Here is a 7,054-nt window from a genome sequence, read left to right as displayed (position 1 = left end):
AACAGGCCAAAAAAACTTATTTTTCAGTGACGAAAATTTCAATGTATTATTAAGCTGAGGCTGGCCAGTACCAGATGGGTGACCATTTGTATGAGTTTGGTTTTTAATGTGTATGTGTGTGGGGGCCAGGCTCCCCAAAATGGGGGGAGGGGGCAATTTAAAGCAGAATAAAAAAAAAATATTTCAGCGCTTTTGGTCCACCGTAGTCGAAAGGCGGCAAACGTTTTCAAACGAGATCGAAAAAAATGATGCTATTTTTAACACAAAGGGCACAATATTTATCGAATTTTTTTTTTTTTGTATCGATTATTCAAAGCATGCTCTGTTTAATAATGATCATGCATTATTCGGCTCGCTAAAAAAAAATTGTTAATTTATTTATCAAAAATTTTAAAATGGCTTTTTTCGTATAAATATAAAAATTTTTTTTTTTGTTTTGCTTAACTTAAATTAATTATTTTACTTAACATATTCACCGAATTTCACACTTCAAAACTCAAAAGCGGGATAATTAAACACAATCGAAGTTCTGATATTCAGACGTCAAAATAAGGTATGCAAACAATTTTTTTTTTTTTTTTTTTTAATCTATAATTCTGTCCCTTACAACAACACAATATGTTTTGTTCAGTTTCAAATGATTATTTTAAGCATATTTGTTCCCACTTCAAAACAAGGGGGGGTTTTGTAAGCAAAAAAATATATATATATAAATATCGTTTATGAAAAATAAGTACACTGTTATAAAGTTCATTCTTCTCCTAATAATCGCTGAAAATTTCGTATTGATCGGATAATTACCTGATTTTTTAAAAAGACGGTCCGTCAAAAAGTACTGACCTGCCCCCCCAGTTTTGGCGGTGCCTAGTATACATATATTCATTCATACGCTTTATAAACATTTAATAAAGCGAAATAAATGGCCGCTGGCAAAGTAAATTGCATGTCTTACTTACATAATTTGTAAAAGAAGGTTTTAAGGCATGGTTTCCATGCATAATTGGGCATACGGCAAGTTGTTTAAATATGGCTGTCCGACTAAAACGATAAGTGTATGTAGTACGTAAATTAATTTGTGACTCTAGATGAATTAAATATTAAACCAAGTCCATATTCTGAAGTATTTTAACCTTCAGAGATATAATTGGACAATTTCGCTTTGAATCATGAACGTTAGAACGCATTTGGAGCCGCTTTGCAATACTGAAATCATTTAAGAGTTCTAAAATGTATTCTCTAAGCGTCCGATTCTTAAATGTCGACCATCTTTGTTGTGTTCACAAATCATCTTTTGTTTTTTGCCATGGATTATCTTTCATCTGTTTATCAGCAAGTCATGCAACTCATAAAAGGATTTTGTTTTGTTAACTAAGATAATGCTCTCAGAACGCCTCATAGTTCAAAAGCCTGATGACAGATTTAGTGGGCTTTATGTAAATTTTATGGCGGGCACGTTATCAGAAATTTCCAGTGATCGTAAAGATTAGAGATTAAACGCTATTTTTAAGTCAAAAGACCTCGCTTAATATGTTTACGATATTATTAAATACGAAGCCTGAAAGCAGATTAACTAGTAATATATACATGGTTAAAAGTACTAGAATGTAAAGGTTAAACTATACTTATTATTTAGTCTGTAGATAGAGTTACAATCTTTTGGATTCAACAAAATTCGCATCTAATTCATACTTGGCTCAAGTTATGTGTGTTCTAATACTGCTAGCAAGGGCATGAACATAATTTTTACTCCTATCACTCTTTAGCTAAAATAGTAGTTCGTCTTCAGTATTGATCGCATTAATTTATTGCTCCTTTATTTCTATTTCTGTAACCTTTATTCGCTTGATAATGTAATGAAGTTTCTATGCAACTTTACCCTTTATTTTTGCGTCTTCTATTAAATTATTATATATATATATATATATATATATATATATATATATATATATATATATATATATATATATATATATATTGATACACGTTATTATTTATATATACATGTTTGCTTAAATATGTGTACACATGTTTCAGCTACTTTGAAGTTCATCTTCCTCGGGACACTGACAGAAAATTCACTGAATCTTTTTTTTTTTCACAGTGATCACCACTTATCAAGGCCCGGAAGCCACTCAGGGATAAGGGTTATTGCAAGTACATTACGTTAGTGTGGAGATTTGATGAAGTGTTTACTTAATGGGGCGGTTCATTAGGAATTTGTTAACGTTGGACTTGAAGACATCCAAGTTGTAGTCCGGTGGGAAGCAGGCAGACAGAACAAAGTTCCACAGGCGTGCAGTTCTAAGAAAGAACCTTTGTTCATGGAATCCACGTTTTGATTTAGGCACAGATATAGAGTGGGGGAAATTTTTCACAGTGGATTCAGCTAGACGGGTTTTTTTCGTGAAAGATCCTGTCAGTGGTCTGTAAAAGCTACACTTTGAACTAGTGGGCAGCTAAACATATGTAATCCTTTTATTCTAAAACTTTTTATACTACATTCCGACTTTTTACTGAACAATATCTTATAAATACCTTAGTTTCATAGGATTATCATATATGAGCTAACAGGTTATATATATATATGATACGCTAAAGATTTCATATCTGTACGCACATTAAGATGTGATCTTGTTGATCAACATAAACGATGATTAATCTGATCTTTCTAAGGTAAACATTTTCCAATATGACCCATTTTAAAATGCATTGTTTAAAATATGATATAGTCCCGTTATCAGTATAATTGTTAATATATTTACAACAGTGACATTCGTTTTATTGATTTGTTAACATCTTAAACAATTTGAAAACAATATATTCGTTGTTAAAAACAGTGCATTGTTACAATTTCAAATAAAGAAAAGGCAGAGACATTCTATTTACTTATTTATAAATATTTTTTACGAGAAGAGAGTAATTTCTTCTTCATGGACTTGACGGACATTCCTCATTCCTAAGGAAATATTATTAACAGTAAATTATACAGAAATGTCATGGAGACCCGCTTGTTATAAGTGTGTGTGTGTGTGTGTGTGTGTGTGTGTGCGTGTGTGTGTGTGTGTTGAGATGATTCATCAGGAATTAAAAAAATCGAAATATTTTTGGAAAATTCGTTGCCTTTCCTCCGGTACCATAAACGAATCTTTTATTGCTTTTGTTTGTTTGTTTTTAAACTTCGTTTTTCATGGCTTTTATTATTGATGAAATGAATGAATACTTATTTGCAAATAAAAATAAAATCTATAGCTCATACAACAATAGATTTACATATTACACGAGTTTTTATAGTAATAGGACGTCATCACAATAAACAATATTCTGTATTTAGAAATTTAAAAAAAATCGCAATCAGGAATTCAGAACAGAATCGGTAATTGTATCAGAATTGTACCATCACTTGTACATATACGTTTAATTATAATAGACTGTTCTAATGTATATTTTCAATATAAAAATCCAAATCTCACAATTAATTAAGCTCAACAAAAATGAATTTACATTTTTGAAGCTTCATACGCATGTTATTTTATAATTAGCATAATTCGTCTTATACATGTTTCGATGAACGGAGGCAATAGCTAAAATTCACGTAAGAGACAGATTTGTGTTCCGTGGAAAAATGCACAGTTGGATATTTTTTGTCCTTTGATTAAAAAGGGTAAAAATTGGTTGAAGGGAAAAGAAATCCTTATACGGAATAAGGGTAAAGATCTTTTTATGTAATTTGTTAGAACCTTTCTAGGGTGCAAAAATTCTTTTGAATCCGGTACCTATAAGATTTTTTTATTTATCTTCTGCCACGTTAAAATTATAAATGCATCATGGTTTTAGTATATTTACAGTTTAAATGACTTTTTTGGAATAAAATATTTTCATATGAATATTTTAAATATGAAAAAAGAAATATAAAAATAAAAGTTTAATGTGTTTCCATATGGTTCGTATTTTGTTTTATGCTTAGTGACGCCCATGCTATATTTTGCTAAACCAAACCCACTTCCGGTGTCTTAATTTTGGATACTGAATATTTGGATTCAACCCCTAATAACACTGAAAAGCACAATCCCTCATGAGAAAATTTATTCAGTTGACTTCCAGAGACTGAATAATTATTTTTCTAAGCTTTATATATTAGTCACCTGATGTTGACAAAAAAGAAATAAAATGTGACTGTTTGATGTGTAGATTTTTAGGCATTGAATCATACATACACCCAGACAACTGTTCTTTATCCAATATCATTTACTATTATTTTACAGATATGAAACAGCATATAATGAACATTACTTTCTGTTTATTTTTCATTTTCCTTTTTATTTTCTTTTAATAGGTTGAAAAAGATGTGAACGAGTCTTACAAGTGAGTACATAAAAAACATGTTTATATTGTGTACGTTTTTATGTGTGAAAAAGTTTTGATTAATATGTGTTACGCTATATAATCTTTTATACTACATTGTTCTCTTTTCTCTGGGAGGGGTGAAAGCGTGTAACGCGGCTGTTACATGTCCGTTTACAGTTCAAACCACTCTCGGATCCCCCACGCCTCCTAATACTATCTCAACGAAACAAACAAGCAAAAAATAAATAAATCCGGCTCTGTTTTTGTTTTGTTTAAGCAAAAGATACTTATTACCGTTACTTGACATTTTTTGTGTGTTTGTTTGTTTGCTTATTTGTTTGTTTTTTTTACTGTTGCTAATATCTTCGCAAGCTAGCTATCCTACAGCTCCTGCTGATATTTTCACACGCGCTCTGCTACAAGTGAAACACTTCCTATTGTCAACTTAAAGCCAATTTCACAATCTGTAGCGTCATCCATTAGGTCTATCACACACTTCCGGTTCGCAGCGTGTGCAAAGCATGGCCACTCTAAATATATATGGTGAAAATGCCAAGTTATTCATATTTGATATTCGAGTTGTGTATGCTTATTAATAGACACACTTTCTTGTCTCGCATTTGTCTCGACGCTTTGGCAAAGAAAGTCGTTTAAAAGCAAAATCTAAAAATCTTTTCCTGTGACAGTTTGGATGTTCGATTAAATCCTTTCACCATTCTATAATCGTTTATTAGATAAAATCTGCCCTTTATATGCGGGCATTTAGATCGGGATATATATGAAATACATTTTCGCATACGTAATGCACGTGTAAATAAATTTATTCCATAATATATATATATATATATATATATATATATATATATATATATATATATATATATACTTAAATAACCCCACGAATACATATAAAATACGTATAGAAATGCACATACACACATACACGTAATGTATACTCGTGAATTAGACATATTTACGAAGAACACATGCATGCATTTGATATATCTTCATAGAAATGAAGTATAATTATAACGCTACCGAACACTTTGTAGACTCATTTGCAAAGTAGACAAATAATAAAAAAGAACTTCAACTCAGCTTTTTGGTTTACAAGGACATTCAGTTTTCATCCTCCCGCCACGCGTTACTTGTCGTTACGACTATGACGTATGTCACGTAGTCGTCTTCCTGAACATTCTCTCCAGCGTCATTCACGTCTCTAACGTGATCGTTTTCTCTAAAGTGTTCTTTCTCCTAATAACATGTACTTTCAACATTTTGTTTTATTTTCACAATACCGACTCTCAGAAATGTACCTATCGACTACCTTGTTTCTAACATTTGGCATTAATCCCGGTGCCTGGTCTGGTGCTACCAAATCAGGCAGTCTAAAGATATTATCCTCCTGACCTAAAATACACAAAACCCATGTGTTCTTATTTACTTTGCCTACACACGAGGACAGAGTTAAATACTAAGACCTTTTTTTTAATCGGGGGAAAAGAGACAAGAATAAAAAATTGTCTCAGTCGTGAATGATGTCTCCTCCACTGACAGAGAACAAAAAATTGAAGTGTAGTATCAGAACAGATTCTACGCTTTGATCTTGGCCCGAAGGCCAAGAAATCTCTTATAGGAGTTTCTCTTCGCAGCAACTAATCATGTTCTACAAAGTAAAAAAGAAACAGTGTTTCTCTGCAAAACAACCAAACAAAGCACCATGAAAACATATTTGAAGATACAAAGAACTTCACACATAAATTCTTTTAAAAAATGACTGGATTCTGCATTAAATAACCAGAAAAGGGATAATATGCCGTAAAATAAAACCACCAACTATGTATTAGAAACTTAGTCCAATTCTGGTGATCGACAATACCAGGAATCGCCGAAAAATTATTGAAATTAGTACATTTTATAATTAACTAGTAGGTTCGTATATGCACTGACTAAAAATTGGTTTAGGAAGTGTTCGTTTATTTTTCTACTGAAACTGTATTGATGTGGGAAAAGTAAAGATTACTTTATTATATAGATCTAGCCCCTCTCAAATAAGAAATTGAAGCCTTTGTTTGTCCGAGATCTTTTGCATTCATTAGTTTCTATTCCAATGTAATGTTTTTTTTTGTTTGTTTTTTGTTTTTTACTTTGTATATTTACTAGTAGGCTGTCTTGCGTTGCTTGGTCGTGAAACATTCATGAATATTATATTTTAATTCATTCGTAGTTGTAATTTATCACTTAAGCGTTATTATCACCTGAGCTAACGATAGATGAATACGAAAAGTTAAAAATTAAGCGACTTTGAGCCATGAATATTTAATTTTGCGCATGTGCAAAAGTAATAGCATTAGTAATGTTTTATTCGACTTACCCCGCAAAAATCAACTGTTTGTTTTCAATTTAGACCCCCTAGAAGCAATCTTTGCCGTCTAAATCTCAAAGCGAAAGTGTGCTACAGGTCCAAATACCATGTATATCACATTTTTACTCTGTATACCAAATATTCAGAGAGGAGTTTGGTAGAGACTTTTCTCACACACATGGACAGTCACTTATATAATGGCTTCCTTCAGTCTTGACAGAATAGGGATATCTACTGTAAGGCTGCGCGTGAAATTTTTGTGGCAAGAGTTGCACAATCTCTAACCACACCTCTCCTGAGTCGACATTTTTGAATACCAATGGCAAGTGGAGGTTCAGGACAACT

At 31.9% G+C, this 7,054-nt stretch overlaps 1 protein-coding gene across 5 annotated transcripts in view; it reads left to right on the top strand.

The window, feature by feature from the left end:
- Positions 1–7,054, top strand: part of LOC145263121 (protocadherin-7-like) — a 391,269-nt gene that overhangs the window by 138,313 nt on the left and 245,902 nt on the right. For all 5 annotated transcript variants that reach the window (XM_080120396.1, XM_080120104.1, XM_080120197.1 and 2 more), the window contains exon 2: positions 4,334–4,362. The gene's annotated coding sequence lies outside the window, so the exon portion shown is untranslated. The remainder of the gene's footprint in view (positions 1–4,333; positions 4,363–7,054) is intronic.

This window comes from Euprymna scolopes, chromosome 1 (genome assembly GCF_053919585.1).
Source record: "Euprymna scolopes isolate OS-2025 chromosome 1, ASM5391958v1, whole genome shotgun sequence".
NCBI classification, from domain to species: Eukaryota; Metazoa; Mollusca; class Cephalopoda; order Sepiida; family Sepiolidae; genus Euprymna; species Euprymna scolopes.
This window is presented reverse-complemented; position numbering and strand designations above follow the sequence as displayed.